This window comes from Glossina fuscipes, unplaced genomic scaffold, assembly GCF_014805625.2.
Source record: "Glossina fuscipes isolate IAEA_lab_2018 unplaced genomic scaffold, Yale_Gfus_2 2, whole genome shotgun sequence".
Taxonomy (NCBI): Eukaryota; Metazoa; Arthropoda; class Insecta; order Diptera; family Glossinidae; genus Glossina; species Glossina fuscipes.
Genome location: NW_023998416.1, coordinates 22,259,699 through 22,281,988, shown reverse-complemented (window position 1 = coordinate 22,281,988; position 22,290 = coordinate 22,259,699).

The window sequence follows — 22,290 nt, the reverse complement described above, 5'->3', positions numbered from 1 at the left end:
CGATGTGGTGTAGGGCATTTAATGATGGGCCCTGTCACACTATAGTGTTTTTACTTGCTTCAAGATTAAAGAAAAAAAGAATTTTAATTTTTTTTTTTTTTTTGTGTTCCAGAGGAATTATTATTCAATTATCATTGATTCTGAAAAATATATAACACTTTTGTTACAGAAAATCAAAAAAAGAGTTCCACAACAACAACTTCTGCCGCTCAAACTTCATTCAAAGAAGAGGATTTCCGCTTCATATTCGTAATTACTGTTCTGGTACGATTTCTACATATTTTAAATAAATTGTTCACGAACATAATGGCAGTAACAACAATATCAACAATAAGTTAACAGATAACAATAAATTGAGACAAGTATTTATTTGAACTTAATTTGTAAAAAAACTTCTAAGACTAAATTATGTATAACGTAGTTGTTTTTCTTCTTTTTTTTTTTTTTTTCTAATTAGATAAAACAAATTCAGTTTAAAAATATAGACAAACGAGAAAAAGTTAAATGAAAATAATAAAAGATACCATGGAATGCGACGTGGAAACAGTCATGTTCGATTTAGGCCGAATCTTTCAATACACGCGATTCACTTAGGCAAACAAAAAGAAAACCGATACATTTACATACGCGTCAGGCAGCTTTTATAGGAAGATTTTCTTCCTAGTAATAACCAAATAAGTGACTTAATTTTTTCTTTCACAATAGGGAGAATAGGGATTGAAATAAGTGAGCCCAGGAAATAATCCATCCAGTTGATATTGTTTGTCCTAACTAAACTGTTGGTCTGCCCTTTACAATCCGCCCGTATTCGCAACCTAACCTCGCTTAATATTAAATTCTTGGTAACCATAGATTTTATATTATTATCGTTCTTCGGAAATCTTTTCTAGTCGAATAATGAACTGTTGTGAAACATTCCACTGCAAACAGTTTCTGCGAAGACCTAGAAAGTCGTTAATGGTTTGTAATGACTTTTATTGTCATCAAAGTAACTAAGAAGTTCACCTCTCTTTTTGGGGGTGAGACAGTAGGATCGAAATATTTTGAGAACACTTTGCAGAATTTCTTCCGTGCATGGCTTCATTGATAGACCAATAGATGTTAACGCGTTAATATATTCAATGTAACGAAAATAGTAGTCACGACAGGAATAGTTAATAAGTTGTCTATCCACGTCGCCGTGTCTAGCTCATTGTAGCAATGTTGCTGTTATCATGCAAGTTTCGTCCAACAATATTTTTAGATAAAGCGATCGAGCAATTGAGCGTAAATGTTCACATTAACCATCATATCAGCATTCCGGTCAAGTCATTAACTGTACTCTACAAATGTAGTTGTCCTTGATATCACTTGAATAGATTTTGTGTTTTTATTGTCAAAAAACCGAAATCTTTCGGTGTCTAAGGTCTAAGGTAAGGTAAGAAGGAAAAAATGTAATAATGTGATTTGATCAGTGAAGGATGCCTAGAAAGCAATGTTTTGTAATAAATGCAAAATTTACAACAAGGCTGGGTGTAAATGTTTGAATGTAGGTAAACGCACATACTTACGTCTGTATAGGTCTTAGTCTGTAGATACGTACGTAATACGTAGATAAACACTAACTGACTTACAGATCTATACGTACGCTGCGCTGCCCTTACGTCCATAAAAAAAAAAAAAAAAATTAAAAAAGTCATACATACATACACTAAATGGAAGAAGATGGAAAAAATGCGCCGGTATTTTGTAAGACATCGATACAAAGCTGCAGGAAGGCGTTGTCCACATCCTTAACCTTAGTCCAGAATGGGGGAGGTGGAATGATACAATTACGATCAAGAATAAACAAAGTCCGTCATGAGATAATGCGAAACCTGTTCCGGCGTAGCTTTGATACCAATGTATGGCCACTTATTGTCTCAGCACTGCCTCAACGTCCGTAACAAAGGGCTTACAAATATGTAGATCTACCCAAGCCTAGATACATACATAGACATAGATCCATCTAAGTACAGCTACATACGTAGACAGGAATCTATCTAAGCACACATGTATTCATAGACATGGAGCACAGGATCTTTACTCACAATACCAGACGTACGCATGTAGGTCTTTAGATTCGATTCGTATTAACTGTACCTAACGGGACGTTCGACGAGTATCACTAAGACGTTATAATATCACAAAATTCGTATGTGAACGTATGTTTACGAGGCGTGTGGAAAAGCTACGGTTATGAGTTGCCACTCGACTCGATTGGTTTTCATTGTTTAGTATTTAAAGATTGATTTTTAAAATCATGGCAAAAAAAAAAAAAAAAATGTTTTTATCTATCTTTTTTTTTTTTTTCTTAGTCATAGTGAAGTTTCTGAACAAAAATGATTAGAATCGTAAGAATACATTTATATATAAAGGTTCCTTTAGTTACGTTTCATCTTGAAATCCTTGGCTTTGTTTTTAAAATGATATGTGTGCGTTGGCCGATAAAACGTAAATAAAAATCTATTAGTTCTCAATGGTATTTAGTGAGACGGAGAGAACCGTTAAGGTTACTATAGAAACACACACATTTTTCGTTATGGAAATAAAATATGGTATAAGCGTAAGTAATAATAATTCATTGGTGCGGCAGCTTTGCATAGACGGACTAAAGTATCTCTAAATGTGTTAATAAATTCTCAATGGAGATGTTAATAATTATAAATTTATATATATATGTAGTAACAAGTTTGTAAGATGACGCAAATGTATAATATTAGGGAAGAGAGGAAATTTTCATATACATCTCATTTTATCTTTTCGCTCAAGTAAGTTCATTCACCCTTAATCTGTCTTCGTCTTTCTACACAAAACATATCTCTAAGTCCAATTTAATTAATACTAAGTCACACAACATGTTAAAATAGATAAATCAATTCTGTTTGGTTAAGACTCGAGAAAGCTAAAATAATAATATTAATTTAATTAATGTAAATATTTAATAATAATAATAATAATAATAACATAAGTAAAATGCTCTTTAGTTTCAACAGTGTGATGCTATATATGATAAGTAAATGAATTCTGGGGAAAATCTATAAACGAAGAAATCCTATCAAAAAAGCGATATTCATATAAAAACAATTAAAAACACAATCTCACGTAATGCAATTTGAAATGTTATTTAATGAGAAGAAGAATAAAGATAGAATTAAAAAAACTAAATAAAAAAATTAAATAAAAACTATATGGGGAAAAATCGACATTTTATTGAAACGACTAATAAAAAAAGATAAATGGAATAAAAAAAAAAATAAATAAATAAAAAATCACCATCAAAATATTATTAAGAAGAGAGAGAAGAACACAGTAAGTAACACACGGAGTACGAAGTCTTGTCAATTCGAAATGAAGACAGCATAAGATATCCAGAATGAAATTTATTCACTTACCAGTGCTATGCAAGGCTATGACAGCTTGTAAGCTATGAAATTAAACAAGAGAAAATTTAAGAAAACCAAGTTCGGTCTTTACCGAATCTTTTATACCCATCACTGTTAACCTAAAAAAGAAAAACCAAAATAAAAAGGAAAAGGAAAAGAACTAAATTTTCATACTCTATAGTATTGGGCGGGCGTGCCTGAGTTATTCTATTTTCAAAGTAATTTATGTGCGTTGAAGACGTGTCCTTCGATCGGTTTGGGTCATTTTGAAACTCTTTTGCAAATTTCTACGCAATGTCTTCAGTTTCGCCAACGGGAGAATGTTTGCCGCAGATACTACACAGTTGGGTACACGATCAATTGGACATCTGCTTAGGCTCATTTCGAATTTGAAAGTGCCCAAGAATTTTTGAAGCTTACTACGCTTTATGTGACATTGTGAATACATTAAACAGATAGATACAGACGGATAGGTACACATGCCTAAGTAGATTTATGATTGTTTGCTGACCAAGAATATACATACTTTGTAAGGTCTCAAAAGCTTCCTTCAGGGCCCCTCAACCTTCGTTGATGATTATATCGAAAATACTATCGAAAAAGGCTATTTTTCCATACAATCCTAAAAACGATTCTATCTCTAATCGGACCGCGTGTTTTTATGAGGGGTCATAACACTATGTTTTTATTTAGAAAGACATCCCGTATCTTGGGCAGGAACCACCCAACCGATTAAGAATTTGTACGAGAAATATGATTCGAGCTATTCTCTCACTTCTAACGTTCAAAACGACGCGACTGAAAAGGTGGTTTGAATATATCGAATTACTTTACGACGTTCCGTCCGTAATGACTTTTATTATGAAAGTACGAACAAAGCAATGAAAAATGCGAAATCGAAGCCTACGAAGGGTCTCTGAAGGCATTTAGACGTTAGAACTGTTTCTCTTTTGCCGTCAACAAGTAAGTATTGCAATTTTTTTTCTGCTTAGACGGAATGAGGAAAATTTTAAGACATGTAAGGGAATTCACAAAAATTCAACTCAAAAATCATTATTAATATAACAAAATTAATATATGCTTCAAAAATGTAGAGTTCGGAATAAAGTGCAAAATGTCCCTTTTTTTTGTTATATAACCAATCGTTCACGGGATCTGCCTCATTCACGTAGTAAGGTGACAGTCCCAGAGAAGTGAACAAAGCGAAAGGGATAAAGGTAAGTGTTATGCCTTTACCGACTGAGCAATCGCTATTTCTACGACCAAAGTAAAATGTATAGCACTGAGATTGGAACCCGCGAACACAAACTCATGCAGATCTCTTGAAGACCTTTAAGGCATTAAATCTCAATTTCTGTGTAACGTATATATTTCGATTCGCTCTCATCGCAAGGACGTTTTAAACAACAATAGTTTATTGAAAGTGAAAAGATTCATTCGTCATGGTACCAAAGTTCACTACTCACCACTTCAAACTTGTAGACAGACATGCAGCAATATTTTCATGACGGTAAGCGTACGAATCGAGATCACTCGCGTGCCAATCGTACTTGTGAAGATCTCCTTCGATTACGTGATATGCAACTCAGCTGACGTATTTGTCCAACTATTTCACCTAGTTTTGATTTGGATCAGATAGTTCTTATTTTCTTATAAAGAATTGGAAGAAAATTTACTTCATATCGTGTACGGTTTTTTGAGGTCATTAAGGACACGGTTTGAAATTGGTTTTGTAGTAACTTCAACTTCAAGATTCTGATGTCAAGATTAGGCAATAGACATTCACGCGCACGGACCGACAAGTGAAAAGGGCTTAGCACATTCAGCATTTCAATTTATTCAAGAATATATAAGCACTTAATACAAAGATAGACGGCTCTAACAATAAAAATAAACTAAATGCTCCCAAATACGTAAGAGAGATAATTTACGTTTGTTACGTTTATAACCTAGAGCGAATTTTGAGGATACGCTACCCTAGTCATTCCGAATGTAGCATCCAGTAAAATGCATAAAATGTTTCTCATTTCTGGTCGGAAAAAAGTTACGATAGAAAACCAACACATATCACAACTTTTCTTCAGAGAGAATTAAAAGCAATCGTTCGATATAATAAAAGAAGTATAAAATATTTATGAAAACCTAAGAAGGTATGTCTTTGCCATGAAAGTTGGCGCGTTTACGTACAATAATAAAAAAAGTCTTCCATTGGCCCAAAAAGTATTCAAAACTTCTTAACAATTTCTTACCCCATTATCAAAGGAGCTTTTTACTCGCAGATTCAAATTGATCAAATAACGTGCCTATAACATCATGCAAACTGAGATCACTTCTCATAAACTACGTCATATGGATCTACAAAAATTTGAACGTATCTTTTATGGGCGATGCTGTAGCGCCTGTAGAAAAATGGGAAACTTTTTACACGCCTACCCTCTGTCCTTGGATAACAAAATTTGATTTAATTTTCAATAACTTATAAGGGCTTCTTGGCTGCCTTCAAATTCGGAATGCACTTAAGTATGTCCGTCTGTTTGTGTGTACATATCCTTTGAACCCTTTGAAGTCCATTGATCGAAGGACACTTTGACAATGCGCTCACGCCTATGCAAGAGAAACTGTGAAATCCTTTGATTTCCGTGCTTTTTGCTTGTTACTCATACACAATCGAAATTTCCACCTTAATGCTGAAAAAAGAAAATTTAATGCTTTTTCTGCTTTTTCGTGTTTTTAAGTATAACGGCGGTGGGTATAAAAGATTCGGTCAAGGCCGAGTACAACTTTCTTAGTTGTTTTCACTTTCGATAGTAAGAGTGAATTATTTTCTAAAGGATTTTATTTAAAGATTTCTTTTGGCATATTTTTCCTTCGCATAAGCAACCGTAAGATTTAGTTCCCCGTAAGCATTTTTACGTTCGCAAGAAGCGGTGTCGTCGTTTTGGGACCAACTTGAGTGGCGCGTGGAAGAGATTATCGCTATTATTCAGCCTCTACCACTTATTTCAATATGCCTACGATCTAATATTAAACTAAAAATAATACGTTTTAAGGTTTTTTTGTTTAAAACTAAAGCTAAGTTAAAATCCATTCGTCGTTGTTGTCTGTTTTCCTTTTTTTTGTTTTTTTTTTTTTTTTTGCTTAATGGTTTTATTTTAAGCGTTTTATGGGAGTGTGTTTGTTTTAAAGTTAGTGCTCCAGTTTTTGTAATCCTTTGTTTTTTCTATATATACCTCTATACATACATACATGTATACAATAACGAAAGGCGGGCATACGCAAGGCAAAATTCAAACAAAAACCTGTTTACTGTCGCAATGAATTAAGCTTTAAATATGTAAATAAAGGGAAAGATTTCACCATCAACAATTTAAAGGCATTTTGGTTAAATATACGTTCGCATGCATATATATGTACACGCGCACACAATACACACGGCACACGGCACACGGCACACGGAGATATATCTGAATACCGCAAAAGTAGGCAAGCAGGCATGGTGGTCGGACAGGCAGGCGTGTACATGCAGTATTCATTCACAAATAAACGCTATTGCGGATATCCGCACTAGGCTGACATCTATACTTAAGCATACACATGTATATGTATGGATGTGTACATATAGTTATACAAGTGTCACATAGTCAGACACGACAACATGACTTTGTATATGTGTAATGCTATCTCACCCTCTCTTCTTTTTTTTTTTTTTCTGTTATTCTACTTTACTCAAATTCCTGTTTCTGTTTTCATGTATATGCTTAACTTAATGCGAATATATTTGTTTATGTTTTGTGTGCGATGAGTTGTGCTGTGTGTGGGCAATGAAAAAAAAAAAAATAAAAACAAAAAAGAAATCGGTCCATACATACATTTCATTTTATTTTGAGATGCTATGCGAAATGTCTGCATATATAGTGCAAAAAAAAAAAAAAGAATAAAAAAAGTTCCCAACAAACAGGCTTAACATCATTATGCTCTTTGCTATCATTAATCATATGAAAAGCCTTTAGTTTTATTCAACAGTTTTTTTTTCTTTTTTCATATTTGTTTTTGTATTTTTCTTCATTTTTTTTTTTTTTTTTGTTTTCTTTGCTTTATCGCGTGACGCTGTGTATGCAATTGTTGGTTTTAAGTTTTCAGTTGGTTTATATTTTCTTTAAGCTACGGCTATATGTTAATATACAAATATGTATACACGTTTTTGTGTATATAGTGTTATGTGTCATACGCATATAAACCAACTGGAAGAACGACACATTGACAAAGATAAAGTAAATATTAATTGGAGTTGGTCTATAGACGACAACACAGCGAGAATAAGCAATTTTAATTAGAAAAGATAGTTACACGCACATAGCGCTGTCATGTAATTGCGCAGAAATAAAAAGACATAAAGGCTTTTACACCCTAAACTAAATGAAAAGAAAATTGCAATCACATCGTTTTATAATGTTTGTGTGTTTTTTTTTTTTTTTTTTTTTTAAAGCAAAAACATAAAAAAAGACGCTGGAAAAATCTAATTTCAAGCCTTTGAAAGTGTGCAAAAAAGATATACAGCCTTCCATCAGTCCAGCTCATTAATTTATTCAGAAAAAAAGAAAAGAAAATAGAAAAATGCAAATTTATGTTCGGCTATGCACGAATCATCTGTACCCATCATATTTGCTTACAAAACAAAAAATATACGTGCGTTTGCCTTTGAGCTTAGATGTAGTCTGGTTGCCTGTTGTACTGTACGCACGTCCTGAAATCGATGCGTGCCATTATTACTATGAGTTTGTTAAATTTCTATCCGACAAGCTAATTTTTCCAGTTACGCGTAAGCTTACCTTGTATAGAGGTGGACGTATAGACATATGGATGTTTGAATATAGAGACAGACAGCCAGACCGTCGCATACGGAAAAGTAACTAGGCGATGGGCAGACGGGCAGATATGCGGGGAGATCAACGAAATTGATTCATAATTTGATACTAGGCAAGGACACGTATATCTTGTGAGGCTTCCTTGTGGATATTGCAAGTGTTTCGATAAAAGGAACATACCTCTAATCTTCAGTAATGGAGGTAAAAAGAGAAAAACTAATTAAAGCTATACGCAAGTAAGGTAGCCCGTTACGTGCATCCCCTGCAACTACGCAATGACTTTTTCAGAATACGCCGTTGTAGAAAAAGTGATCGCATATATGATCCAATCCGTCCTGTATCCAACAGCGTACGAATGCGGGCCAAAACTCATTGTGCCAATGTACCTTGAAAGTTACTTGCTATGAGCCAACCAAACAATTACATGGATAGACAGGAGGTAGACGATAATCCCGATATGATTTAAAAAATGATTCGGAATCGATTTGTACAAGAAAAGGTAAATTTTTGTAATAAAATTAATATACCTTTAAGGGAAGTAGCGCACGGTATAATAGGAATTGAAGGTGGAAGGACTTTGCGTGCGAATGGCATTTAATCTATTGATGCCCAACAAATGTTTGTCTATTCTGGCAATGAATAACGTAACACACGTGCGACATAACGTATCTGGCAGTGCGAACGTAGGCATAGAGTAGTACAAGTAGCGAGACATAAGAAGCATATAAAGTAATTTATGAGAAATTCTGGACCACGTAAAAGTTTCAGAATTCTCGACTTTGCTATTTTTTTGCAGAGAATCTTTTAGAAGCCGAAAGTAAAGGAAGTTTGTTCTGTAGACAAGACTTTCAGCTCATTGCAGTCGCCCAAATTTATTTCATAGATCAAATCCTAGATAACAGAAATTTGCTACGATCACCGATCTTAATTTAATCTTCAGATAGATGGGAGGCGAAGAACCGCCCTGGGACGAAAGCAGTCCTTTTACTTTTTCAAGCATCTAAATAGATATCTCTTTCATCATCCGTAACATTCCGAAAGACACAGTAGAACCTCCTGTTTATTTAACGAATAGATTTTAAATCACTTTCAAAATTCAGTGAGACATATTCCGTTCGTCCATTTGTCTATCTAACGTGTGTCCATATATTTTTGTGTCCAACGTAAAGGCAGGTATTTGGAAGGTATTTCGATGAAATTACGTCGATTGACATCACTTATCTCAGGAATGGGCTAAATCGGACCATTTTTACGACCTATCCAAAGCCATATTCTCAAGAAAACCTTTATGTTGTGAAAACTATCGCTTGACAAAGATTAAAAATTATACGCTGGCATATTAAATGGATGTGAAACTAGAGCGAAATTTTAGAAGAACTAATTGACGACTGACTTTTGAAAGTGTTTCAAAAACTGGTTATGAATATCTTATGCCCCTCGTTCAAAATGAGTTATATAAATGTATATTGAAAAGCGGATGTATTTAAGATCCCGAAGGAGTTGAGATAAACGCGTTGCTTGCTGGTCTGTCCGTCTGTGTGCTTTAATTTCTTCTTTCTTACAGATCGTAACTTTGAGATATTTTGATGCAAATGTTTTGGCCAAAGGACAAAGGGACCGTTGTTTTGAAAGCTTCCCACACAACGCCTTACATCGAAAAGCCATTGTGTGCTGCAATTCTAACTGTATTGAACGCAGTAAGGCGTAAGGTATTCGATGACGGGTGGTGTCCCACTGCAATGCTTTCGCTTGTTACATATTAAAATATTTTAATAATAAATTTTCGTAAATTGATATGGATTTCCAAATTTGATGAAATGTTTCTAAGCGTAAATAAAAGAATTCTTATATTTTGTTCTTCTACAATCAGCACTCTTTCTCTCACTCTCTCTCTCTTTCTCTCTCTCTCCCTCTCTTTGTGCAAATCTATCTTAGGTTGCTTTCGATATACCAAAGTTGATGGTATAATGCTATAAATAAAAATCACAATTTCCTTAATATGTATTCTGAACATGAATAGATGTGTAAACCTCATCTATGTCAACTGTCATCTATGTTTTGTAATCAATTTTATTCTTAGACTATTTCTTTTTTCTCTTAGTTTTAGAATCTTATTTATGGTGTCTTTCTCGTAGTCCCTTAAAAGGTTTTTATAATTCCTTCTATCGCACAAAGGTAATTTATCGAATAATCTATAAAACAGAGAAAGCAGCATATATATATATGTATATGTATGGATATATAAACACATTTAGATTTATATACGTTCATGTATTCGTTATAACGTCTGATTCTGATTAAGAACTGACACTACTCGCAACTGTGTGTTTACACTACACGTATTATAAGGTTGTATCCCTTTACCATACACGGTATTGTTTACAATGTTAACGCATTCTCATAAACTTCCATAAATTTGTTGTTCTTGTTTGTGTCTTGCATAACATAAAAAAAAAAAATAAATAAAAAATGTAAGAACACGGTTAACATTCCTTACTATTCTTAGCAGTCATAATCCTTTGCAATAAGCTTTCTAACAAGATTTACTCCTTTGCTATGTTATGTTTAAAAAGCGAAATAACATTACACGAATATGATCGAAAGCAAAATTAAGGATAAATTTTAATTTAGCAAGAAACCACAAATACTACTGTAGCAATATTAATTAGAATCTTGCAACTACGTTATTTAAGGTAAGTAGACAAAATTCATAGTAAACGTCTGGTTTACGTTCGTTGACGAGATAAGGGGCTATTTAATATTTAGCACTTAATAAATTCTCTGAATTTCGCAAGAAATGCATTATGAAGATGTCTTAATTAAATCTCTTATACGGACGATGTAACTTGTCTTTCTACGGCTGAGAGCAGTATTTTCAACCTACACCACTTGTGGCAGGAATGTGCAACACCAAGGAAGACTTGCTTACCCACCTATCGTTATACCAATCATTTCGTAGATAGGTTTAAACACCCCAACCACTTTTCAATTTCGTAAATCGTTTTAAGTATGTCTGTCCATCCATCCTTATGATATATGTTCATTTATTTTTGCCTTGCAATCTATAGATTCCAATGTTCGCGACATTTTGATAAACTTTGTCACACCTAGTGTGGTTTAAGACCGAAATCTATTGAAAATCGATTGTCCTACCTTGTAAAAGTCGTGCTTGTAAGTGAGGTGGAAGAATTCTTAAATTCCCGTACTAAAGAAGGCAAGTAAGCGGTAATGGCTGAATCTTTCATACTTAACGCGGTTTTGTTAAACAATAAAAATAAACTAATAAAAATAATTTAAAATTCAATATTTAGGATCACGATTAACTGCTCAACGGTCGCGTGACCAAATTTCAAGTGAGGCAGAGTTTTCAATATAGACGAGCATATAATTTGAGTTATCTGGCCCTCTTGAAATCCATACTTTGTAACTGTAAACAGTACATAAACAAATACAAACATAATATTTTATAATCTTGCGTGAGCGTGGCCGACTTGTTTCATTTTCGTACGGGTATTGTCAAATCAGAAAGGAAATCTTTTTCGATGTACTTGTTGTAATTTATGAGTAACGAGAAACAAAACTATTTCCTTTTGACTTTGAAAGCAACGGTTGGAAGCACGATTATGTTGTACTGCGGACGTGTTCTTGTTCCAATCTGACCTATTTTCAATATAAATTCGAATGCAAGATTTGCAAGGAGAGTGTTGACATCACACAGCTGGGCGGATGGACAAACCTAAATCAATTCGAAATTTGATTCTGATCATGGATTTGTGTGCCTTATGGCATTATCTCTGATTATTTTCCGGACATTGCTGCATTCCTCAGTGGTGGATCTAATTGCTCGAACACTAATTCTCTGTATTTTTTATGAAAATCTATACAAAGTAACGATTTTTCACATATAAATTTACTTACCTATATATGATCTTACGGGATTTGGTATATCGTGGCTTAAATAGGCGAAGAATGATGGGTTCTTTATATTGTCATTTCTATAAATTTTTAATTTTAATTATTTTACTAAATTACTCGAACGAGTTTGAATTTCAATAATGGACGGGCATTTTGTTGTTAGCCTTGCCCTACTATGACGTTTTAACTTCTTCTGATGATGTATTTGAATTAACAAGAAGTGATCGTAAAGAGTTTCCATGAACCACGTATTATTTTAAAGTCGGTGAATTTAAAGGTTCGTGCCTTAATAAATATAAAAACAGTAAAACTAATTTATAAATCCAATTAGCGTACATAACATTATTTTTATGGCTACAAATGGACTTAGGCCATTCTCAAAATTAATGAAATAACTTTTTCCGAGACTTAAAGAAAAAAAAAAAAAACACAAATTCCCCATAATAGAAACTTAAGGTCAATCACATCTACACGGCTTTCGGTAGGTTCGACAGCTTTTAACCATGTCAAGGTTACTTTTGTATTTCTGTTTGGTCCTGAGTACATATCATTGTAAGCTATAATGTGCTTTTCGTTTCTACGTGCTTTCTAAACAGTGTCAGGACATATAACGCAACTTTCTTAGCATTAAAATATACGAATGTAAATAGTACGATATCTGTCTTGATTAGTTTTGGGGAGTGGACATGGGCCACTTTCAATATAACTCACCAACGACGCAAGGGCTTAGAAAATGTTTACCTATTGTATGCAAAGACGGGATATCGATACCTTGATTTGCATGGCAAATACATTCAAATGTAAATATAGGTTCGAAAGACTTGCAAACGTAAAAATGCATTCAACTTGACTCTCCGCCATGCAAAATGAGATTCTAAAGAACATATATTTGCGTCAAGCAAAGGAAATTGATTCATTCGAAAACAGTATAATTTACATCCATTCAATGCATTTTCGAAAATCGAAAGTCAACAATGCAAAGGAACACATTTCCGATTAATTTAATCGTATTGTTTTACATAGACTCTATCAGGATTTTCATTTTCTTTGAAGTTGTTAGTAATCATTTTTGCTCAAATTTAAATGAATCGTTTGGTGCAATCAAATTGAGAAAAATAGTGTAAAAAGGAAATTGAGGTTATGTCATCAAAACTCATCTAAAAGAAAAAAAAGTTTTTGCGAAAAACGTTCATAGAAGAAGTGATCTTCGTAAACGAAATATATTCACAATTTCAATGATCTAAAGGTCTAATTTATGAAAACTAACCATGCGATTACAAAGTAGAATTTAGTTATTATTTCGAAAAAAAAAAAAACGGAACCAGAGTACAGCTTAGCTTTGAAACTGTGGCCTTGAGTCATACATATATTTTATTATTTTGAAAACTCGTTATCTTCAGAAATCTTAATCAGGTAATGCTCTAATATTAACCTAGTAAACCGCGGCTTTTGTATACACCTAGAAGGCAAAGTATAGACTGTGAAGATTCGCCCTTCCTTAGTGGGGTTTTTTCCATTTAATATACAATTAAGTTAAGAGATTTCGAAAAGATCACCGTTTTATGTTTAATATGAAAAATAATTGATTTTTGCAATAATTCATGACAAAACAAAATGTTGATGCAATGCTGCCACGGACTTGTTGTGCAAGCATGATTGACAATGGGAAGGAGAAAAACAAATATTGACAGTTAAATAAATATTTTTTTAAGAAAAAAACATTCTGTCAACTTTTTGACCAAATCAACGCAAAGTCACAGTTCAAATTGACTTTTTTTTTTTTATTTCATCTTAATGCATAGCACGTATTGACAACTATTTCGCTGCGCATTTTGAAAGCTCAATTTAAAATTGCCTTTGACGGACTTTTAATCTTGAAAGTAATTTGCATTTGTTTACATATTGGCTCGTAATGATGGTTCACCGTAAAATCATATTCTTATTGGTTCTTCTTCTTCTGGAAAGCAAAGGAAAGAGGAGGAAAAACGAGCGAACTTGCTTTCAAGAAGCCAAAGTAAGTTACGGAATTCCCAAATCTAGTTTCAAGCTATCTAATTGATTTTCTCAGAAAATAAATTTCCAGTGTTGGAAAAACTGAGGCATATTCATGGCGTGTCATGCAAAAGACGGCCGCTGAAGAAGATTAGCGGAAAAGCGGATAAACGGATTAAAAATGGCGCCACGAACTCAGCTAATATTAATATGTTTTTAAAAGTGTATATAAAGAGAATATCTGCGGAGGGGAGGGTAAGTCCGAAAAGAACATGTCAGTTAAGCAGAAAGTTTAAGTTAAGAATGCGGTCAAACTAAGTAAACTGTAAATAATCCTACCCTTAAGGAAATTGATTGTAAATAAAGCCACGACCTAGTGATACGAATCGTATCAAGAAAAGCGAATTCTGCAACAGTGTAATAAATCGCTCGATGTTGAGTACGTAATATTTTTGAACTGAGTCGGCGTAATGAACAGATTATGAGCCGGGGTTTTTTGAATTAATGGACAGCTTGAAAAAATATTTCGACCTCGATTTTAATTGATATATGCATTGAATCATATAATACTATCGATCAAATTATCTCGCTAGCTTTGTTTATTTCAATTCTTTTTAGAAATTCTTTCTATTGATTTACCGTCTCTCCACAGAAGACACCTGATGTTTCTGGTAAGAACAATTAAGGATGACAGTTCTTGATCGATATTATTAGAACATGCTTCATTTGTTGTTCCTCCTAAGCCATTTAGGCTTTACTTTCGTTGAGTCTGTCCTAGTGTCTTATTCTTCTCGCGTGAAAACTATAACAGCATTTCCGGATGCCAAGTATGTTAAGACTGTGTTTTTCCTAACGTTTCCTCGGTTAGAAATCGAATGCATTGTATACATCGTAGACATCGAAAAATGGTGTTAGGCATACCTAATGCAGAATATAGACTATATGATCTGTTAGAAGAATATATCTGAATTCCACAAATGGAACAAGAGCGACAATGCACTCCAATGCTTTATATATAAAAAACAATTAAAAAGGCTATAGTGGGCCACGGATCGTAATTAAATACCCTACACCATCCTATATGTTATTCATATTACAATAAAGCCTCACAAGGGAGGCACATACCTCGTGTATATAAAAATTAATGAGGCATCTCCATAGAACCATTATATACATATGTATGCATGAAGTGTTATGTGTTAAATAGTAAAGTTTTTGTGAAATACAAAACGAAGAACCCTGGCGAAAAAGCTAAATCGTTAAAGAACCTTGAATTGTATCAACTGAATAGTTCTATAAGGTTTGCAATAAAGCGCAGCCTCGATTCTCCAATAGGAGATATCAAAATTATTGCATTTTATACATGAAACAAGTAAAAACACGTTAGTGGGGCACGGTCCCTCATCAGATACCCTATAACATTCCGTTTAATGTAGTTATTCATATAAGGACTTTCTAAAATAAAGCGTTACGTGAGGAGCGGCCGAAGAAATGGCGCGATCCTGACCATTTTCAACAGCGGCCGCCCTTGGGTCAAAATTCACCAGTGTACTGAATTTTCTTAAAATGTTTCAAGAATTACGGCCTGCAAGTTGAATAAGAGAAAACAAGATGGATAGACGGACCGACAAGCTTCGATCGATTCTCAATCGATCGGTATAATAAATGATGGGCCCATATCAAGTCCATCAGCACAAACTAATTATACCCTTGTACCACAGGTGGTGTAGGCTATGAACAGAGACACAATCTGTGCATGGATTTTGACATTTATTTTAAAATACAAGGCTAACGGTGATTCTGTCATCGTCATCCTCTTTAAATTTTCTATTTTTAAAAATTTCGTCGTTTATATAAATAAATATTTTTGCTGCTGTTTACTCCTGAACGTACATTAATTTGTACATATATCAGCATTTTTATTTTATTACTTATGTACCCTACAGCACTTGTGATACAGGATAGATAGGCTTAGACATTTATAATATTTGGATCAGAAGGTCCAAGGTTTCCAACTTCTTTGCATACTCTTCTCCTTATTTCTTAAGCTTGTTTATGGCGAAAAATTTGAATTTTTAATGTAAAGATCAACTGTAGTTAATTTGACTTATCCGGGTAGGTTCTTTAGGCCGCATATTGTATGAGGATAAGGAGAAAGCTCTTTTTATATATTTTGTAAGTATAACTGTTCCGATAACAGTAAAATTTGACGTAAACGTTAACTGCCCCAAATTGGGACTTTAAAGATATATTATAGTTATCCTACCCCATACAGTGTCTTGCCACTTCTAAATCTTTTACTTCACAGTAAAGTTTCATTTTTAGTACTTAATGACGAAAACAGGGAAAGAAGTATAATTAGATTTTTCTCAATTTTGCCATGACATTAGCTGACAGTCGGAACGGACTCTACTTTACATGGAATGGAAGTACATTATTTGCTGCTTAATAAAGAACAATCAATGAAAATTGTATTACCTGACCTATGATGTAGGGTATCTAAAAAGCTTATCTTGCTTGACTATAATAGTTTTATTTATTTATTTATTTATTTTTTAAATATTTTAGATGGGAGGTCTTGCGAAATGAAGAGTTATGCGTAATTCGTTCCACTAAATATCAATCGACAACTATATCATCGTTTGTTATATATGGCAGAGCATTACTTTATTTGAAATATCAATTTATAGAAAATAGAAAGAAAAAACTATTGTTTGCCTTTTTTATCAGATCTATAAATACATGTAGATTTATTTGTTCCTAAAAACAATTTCCAATCGATTTGTTTTGTTTTCGGAATTCGTTTATTTAGTAAAATGTGTTAATAGAGACGGTTTCGATATAAATTGTTGTCAGTTTGCCAAGTGTTGTAGTAAATAAAAATGAGTAAGAAAACTGTTGTCGGGTTTGAAGCGAATTTCAAATAGTCTTTCACTTAAGTTAGACATGTTAACGATATTCTAAAATTTCTCATCTTTCCTAACATATAATGTCAGTAGAGGGTATCTTTTTGGCTGGATAAAACTCCATTTTGTTGATCTGTTAAACTCAGGCACTTTCCATTTTAATTTCTCTAGTTTTCAGTTTTCTGCCGCAACAATAGATAGTTAGGATAAACGTATCTACTTTCGGGTTCCTTATGCTCGGCCTGTACAGTGCAAGCTTCTGTGCGTTACAAACGTGATAAAACGATGAAAGCGTTCATATTTACCGATAGTGAATATGAAAACAAGGAGATTGTTTTGAAAATTGTTTTGATATGTATATAACTGTGTACGCACATACCTACTTTTATGGAGACATCGAATAGATACGTGCATATCTATTAGACATTATTGATCTAACATATGCATGTGATTTGTTTATTTAAAAGGAAATTCTGTTACTGGCTGCCATTTTATTGAATTTGTATATAAAATACGTGTATACGTTTTTTGCAAGAATTTTTAGACAATTTATGCTCTATGCATGATTAAATAACTTTTTATTTGATTAATTTTCAAAAAATTTTTTAATAAAAACAAAACAAAAATAAAAATTTATTATTAAAAGAACAAAACCGGGATAGTGAACCGTAGTACACACTCACATGTCCTACATCACCCTAGAGTTATTCGTATAACGACTTTTCAAAATATGGCGTTGTATACGAAGTGGTCGAAAAAGTAGGCCGATCCGAAACACTTCTAATAACGCCTTCACAGTCCTTCAGTCGAAACTCGTCGACTAATATCAAAAATTATGAACTGTATTTTGAACACATAAAAACAAGGCAGACAGGCATATAGACGGACAGACAAGCTTTGATAGATTGAGAAAATGATCGCGAATCGATTAGTATAATAAAACCTGGGCATATCCCAAGTCCTTCTGCGTGTTGCATACATCTGCACAAGTTTAATATATCCTTGTCGCCCAAGCGCTGTGTGGTATAAAAAGTACTAAACAAATGATAAGATTAGAGAATAAGAGTCGTAAGTAATATTTATTTATTTGAATTTAGATAACAAAAATTGAGCAAAGAATATTAATCGTGAAAATTAAATTGATTGAACAATTTATCCTACAGGCGTTTTTATATAAAGCAGTTTGTCGAAAAGAGTAATCGCTCACTGCAATTCATCGTTGAGTGGACCGAATAATATCGTTGCACATTTGAGAACATTGAGCGGAAAATGTCAATGTGTTCTGTTACATGTACGTCAACTTAATATCGAGACGTTTTCCAACATGACACCGAACTAGCAGTGAATTGCTAACCGGGATTATTTTTTCTTTTAAGGACTACAACGACATTTCTCTTGCCGGTCTGGGAAATATTTAAATCTTTTAATGGCTATAAATCCCACTTTTCAATATCTTATCGGGAAAATCGTTCAAACGTATTGGTTTGACTTATAAATTTAGTGCACTAAGCTTGAACCGAGTACGTCTATCTTTGCATACAAACTTCATGTAGTGGTCTGTCTTGCCCAACCATAATGTCTTTATTTTTTTTACGTTTAATTTTTTTTTTTTTAAATACATTTGGGGAAATCCCACATGTTATGATTTGGGTTTGCACGAAAACTAGTCGATCCTCTAGGAAACCAATTTTCAAAAAAGAAGACAACCCAAATGCACATTCATGACGCTTCACCTGTCTCATACGGCTAGCGACTAGCGACAAGATTAAGAAGAATCAGCAAAACATTTAGCGGGAAAGGGGCTAATACGAATATATGTATATAAGCAGCACTTTTACGGCAGCCAAAGTTAAGAGATTTGAATCGTAATATTCCAACGGACAAGACCAGAGAAAGCAAGGCTACGAATATAATTTCCTATGAATAATTTGTAAATAGATCTCCTTGCAATTGTAAATGAAACCTATGATATCCCAAAAATCACAATGAATTGGTACGAATTTATTCTAAAAAGAAGTCGAACAAGAAGAGAATATGGCAAAAGAGCGCCTTAGGTTACAAACCATACAGCATAAATAAAAGCCCTAAATCCTAGAATCCTTGTCGCCCTAAAGCCAAAAAAATTCATGAAATTTTTTTGCCAATTCATATGCCGTCGATCTATTTTGGCCCTGAAGAGCGTAACAGTGCGATCCATATCATATGCGCATAATTAAATGTCTTGGTAACAGCTTCATAGTAGCGCCTTACTGTGTTTCGTCCATTGAAGAAAAACCGTTCTAGAAATGGGCGTCCACTTGCTCAAATATATATAAAAGTTTATAAGAAGTTATGAAGTTAATAAGGATTTGTATATATATATATATATATATATATATACATATATATACATATGTCCATCTGTCCGGATGTTTGTTTGCGTAATGCCGTTCTCCTGTTAGCTGCAAAAACGATGCAATTGACTTCAAATTCGGCAGAAGCTTTGGAAGTTCTTGAACGTAGGTTGCTATTGAGAATGGGTCAAATCGTTGGATGGGCGGTGTGTTCTTCCACAGTACCTTATAAAGTGAGAGCATATCAGTTCTTCAAAAAGAATATAAAATTGTTATTTTGCTCATCACTGTGACGCAGTAATAATGCCCATATAAAAATGGGGCACTTTCGCCACGCCCACCCACTATTACAGTGTATCAAAATTTGATTTATTTTTTAATCCTCCATAAAGTATGAAAATTCTTGACTATTCAAAATGCACCTAAGCAACTGTCCGTCTGTCATTTTGTTAGTATGCTTGGTATACATTCTGACGTTAGCGGAAACGCCTACAAATTTGCAAAAGAAATTAGACTTAACCTGAGCTATTCAAAGCCCACATGTCTATGCGAAATATTTGGAATATAGAAAAAATCCGCTACGCCGACTCTATACTATAAAGCAGTAGAAATGTAGTTCTTTTACGTTTTTTGCCTTTTTAAGGATAAGGATGATGCGGTATAAAGGACTCGGTCAAGACCGAATATAATTTTCTTACTTGCTTTTAACTTATGCTCATATATAGATAGGAAGCAGTTTGGATGTAACGTTAAATAAATTCTTAATAGATATAAATAAAACTTTACTCTCATGAATAATTCACAATTTTACATTTAACCTAAGGAATATGTATTTTTTTTTTAATTATTTTTTTTTTATAAGAATTCCAATATGGAAAGTATTGTAATGAAAGTAAAAAAAGAAAAGAAATCAAAAAAAAAAAAAAACAAAAAACAAAAAAACAATGTTGGTAAAGAATTTTTCCCATATGTGACACAAATTTGGCACGAAAAACAAATAAATCACTGAAATTCTACCTTTCGGTGTATTATTGGCAAGAGAAACACAAAAACGTTTACACGAACAATTCAAAATAAGCTGTGTTGCATTGCCATACATTGAACCGTATTGAAATTATATCGCATGCTGTTGTAACTGATGTGCTATAATGTATTGTGTATTAATAGAAAAGAAAATGAATAAACAATGGAATGCAAAAAAAAAAAAAAAAAAAAAAAAACGAATAAAAACGAAAAAATAAAGCTGATAAATGAATGCAATGAGATATTTATTTAATGATATACACATGCACAGAGCCAGAAGCAAAAGTTTAAAATAAAAAACTGCCCGAATAACTGTTTAATTGAATTTAAATACTTTTGTTGCAAAAAATCTGCATAAATATTCTATTAAACGAATAAATGTAGAAATGATGCGACGGTGGAAACATAATGAAAACTTAAATAATCATTATTTAAAAAATAAAAAATAAAAAACCAAAAAACCAAAAATACACAATTTTGAAAATCGAGCGTAGCCAAACTACGAAAGGGGGCAATGGTGTTGCGTATCACGGCAACCACAACCTGGACTAGGTTTTCACATTAGAGAAAATGTCATGTTTTTGAAAATTTTTTTGTATCCTGGCCGATCTCGATGAGGCAAAAATCCTTAAAGTTGGGAATTGCAGTGCGGCCCGACCAGACAATGTCATGATATAAAACGAATGCATATATATGTATACATATACATATATTTAAGTACTAGAGTCTTCCATCATTCGTAACCTCCAGTGCGTTTAACTTTTTCAACCACTTTAAGCTCTTAAAACATATGTAAATTTTTAATATTATAAATCTCCTTATAGACGCTTATACATTCTTGCAAAAACCTCTTATATAATTAAAAATAGTATTTAAATTGTAAGACGCTTAAAAATCATCTACCTGTACACCCTATACACCACTTGTGGGAACGTATATATATACCTATATATGGATACATATCAGTATGCATATATATAAGAAGTATATTATAAATATATATATACATATATATATATATATATATATACATATATATATATATATGTATATATGTAAGGAGTATATTATAAATATATTTATAGAAAAATGCCATATCAATGAGGGAAAAAGAATTGGAATATTTCTTACCTTCGGTGCAATCTGAATGCGAATGCCATTGGCTGTTCATCGTAATTATCCTACGTCATCAAAGGAGAAGTTTTTTCTCTGTTCTTTCAATTCCAACAATTTTTAGAAGAGTGGAGTGAGATTTAATGATGTGTACACCTAAACGCCAAAAGAAAAAATTTGAGAAAAAAATGAGAATAACAAAAGACTTTTTTAATTGAATTTAAATATTATTGTTGCAAGAGTTTCGTAAAAACACTTTTATTCAATAAATAAATGCAAAAATATTGCAGAAGTAAAAAAAAAAAATTGAAAACTGGAAAAATTATCAATTATGCGAAAGAAGAAAATTGAATATTCAGTTTGGCAGACTTAACGCGGCCAAGCTGTAGTCGTCTCTTTTCCTTTAAGGGTTAACGAAGTAGGAGGCAAAAAAAGTGGGAGCCCTTTCTTCACGAAATCAACTTAGCGTGGTTTTAAAATTCATTATTTCAGCAGAAATCGATAGGTGATAAGTTGCAACTTTCTATATCAATTTTTGCGGCACGGGCGAAACGAGCATTTGAAAAGCGGACAACAATTGAGGAATGCATGGAATGCATGGGGCACGTTGTTAAGTCTATTCAGTATTTGACTAATACGGGCACATTCTCTGGGATGTGTTTTCAGATGATGAAAATAGATACAAACCCAGACAAATCTGTTATATTCTTATTCTTCTCGATGTGAATATCGGCAAAAT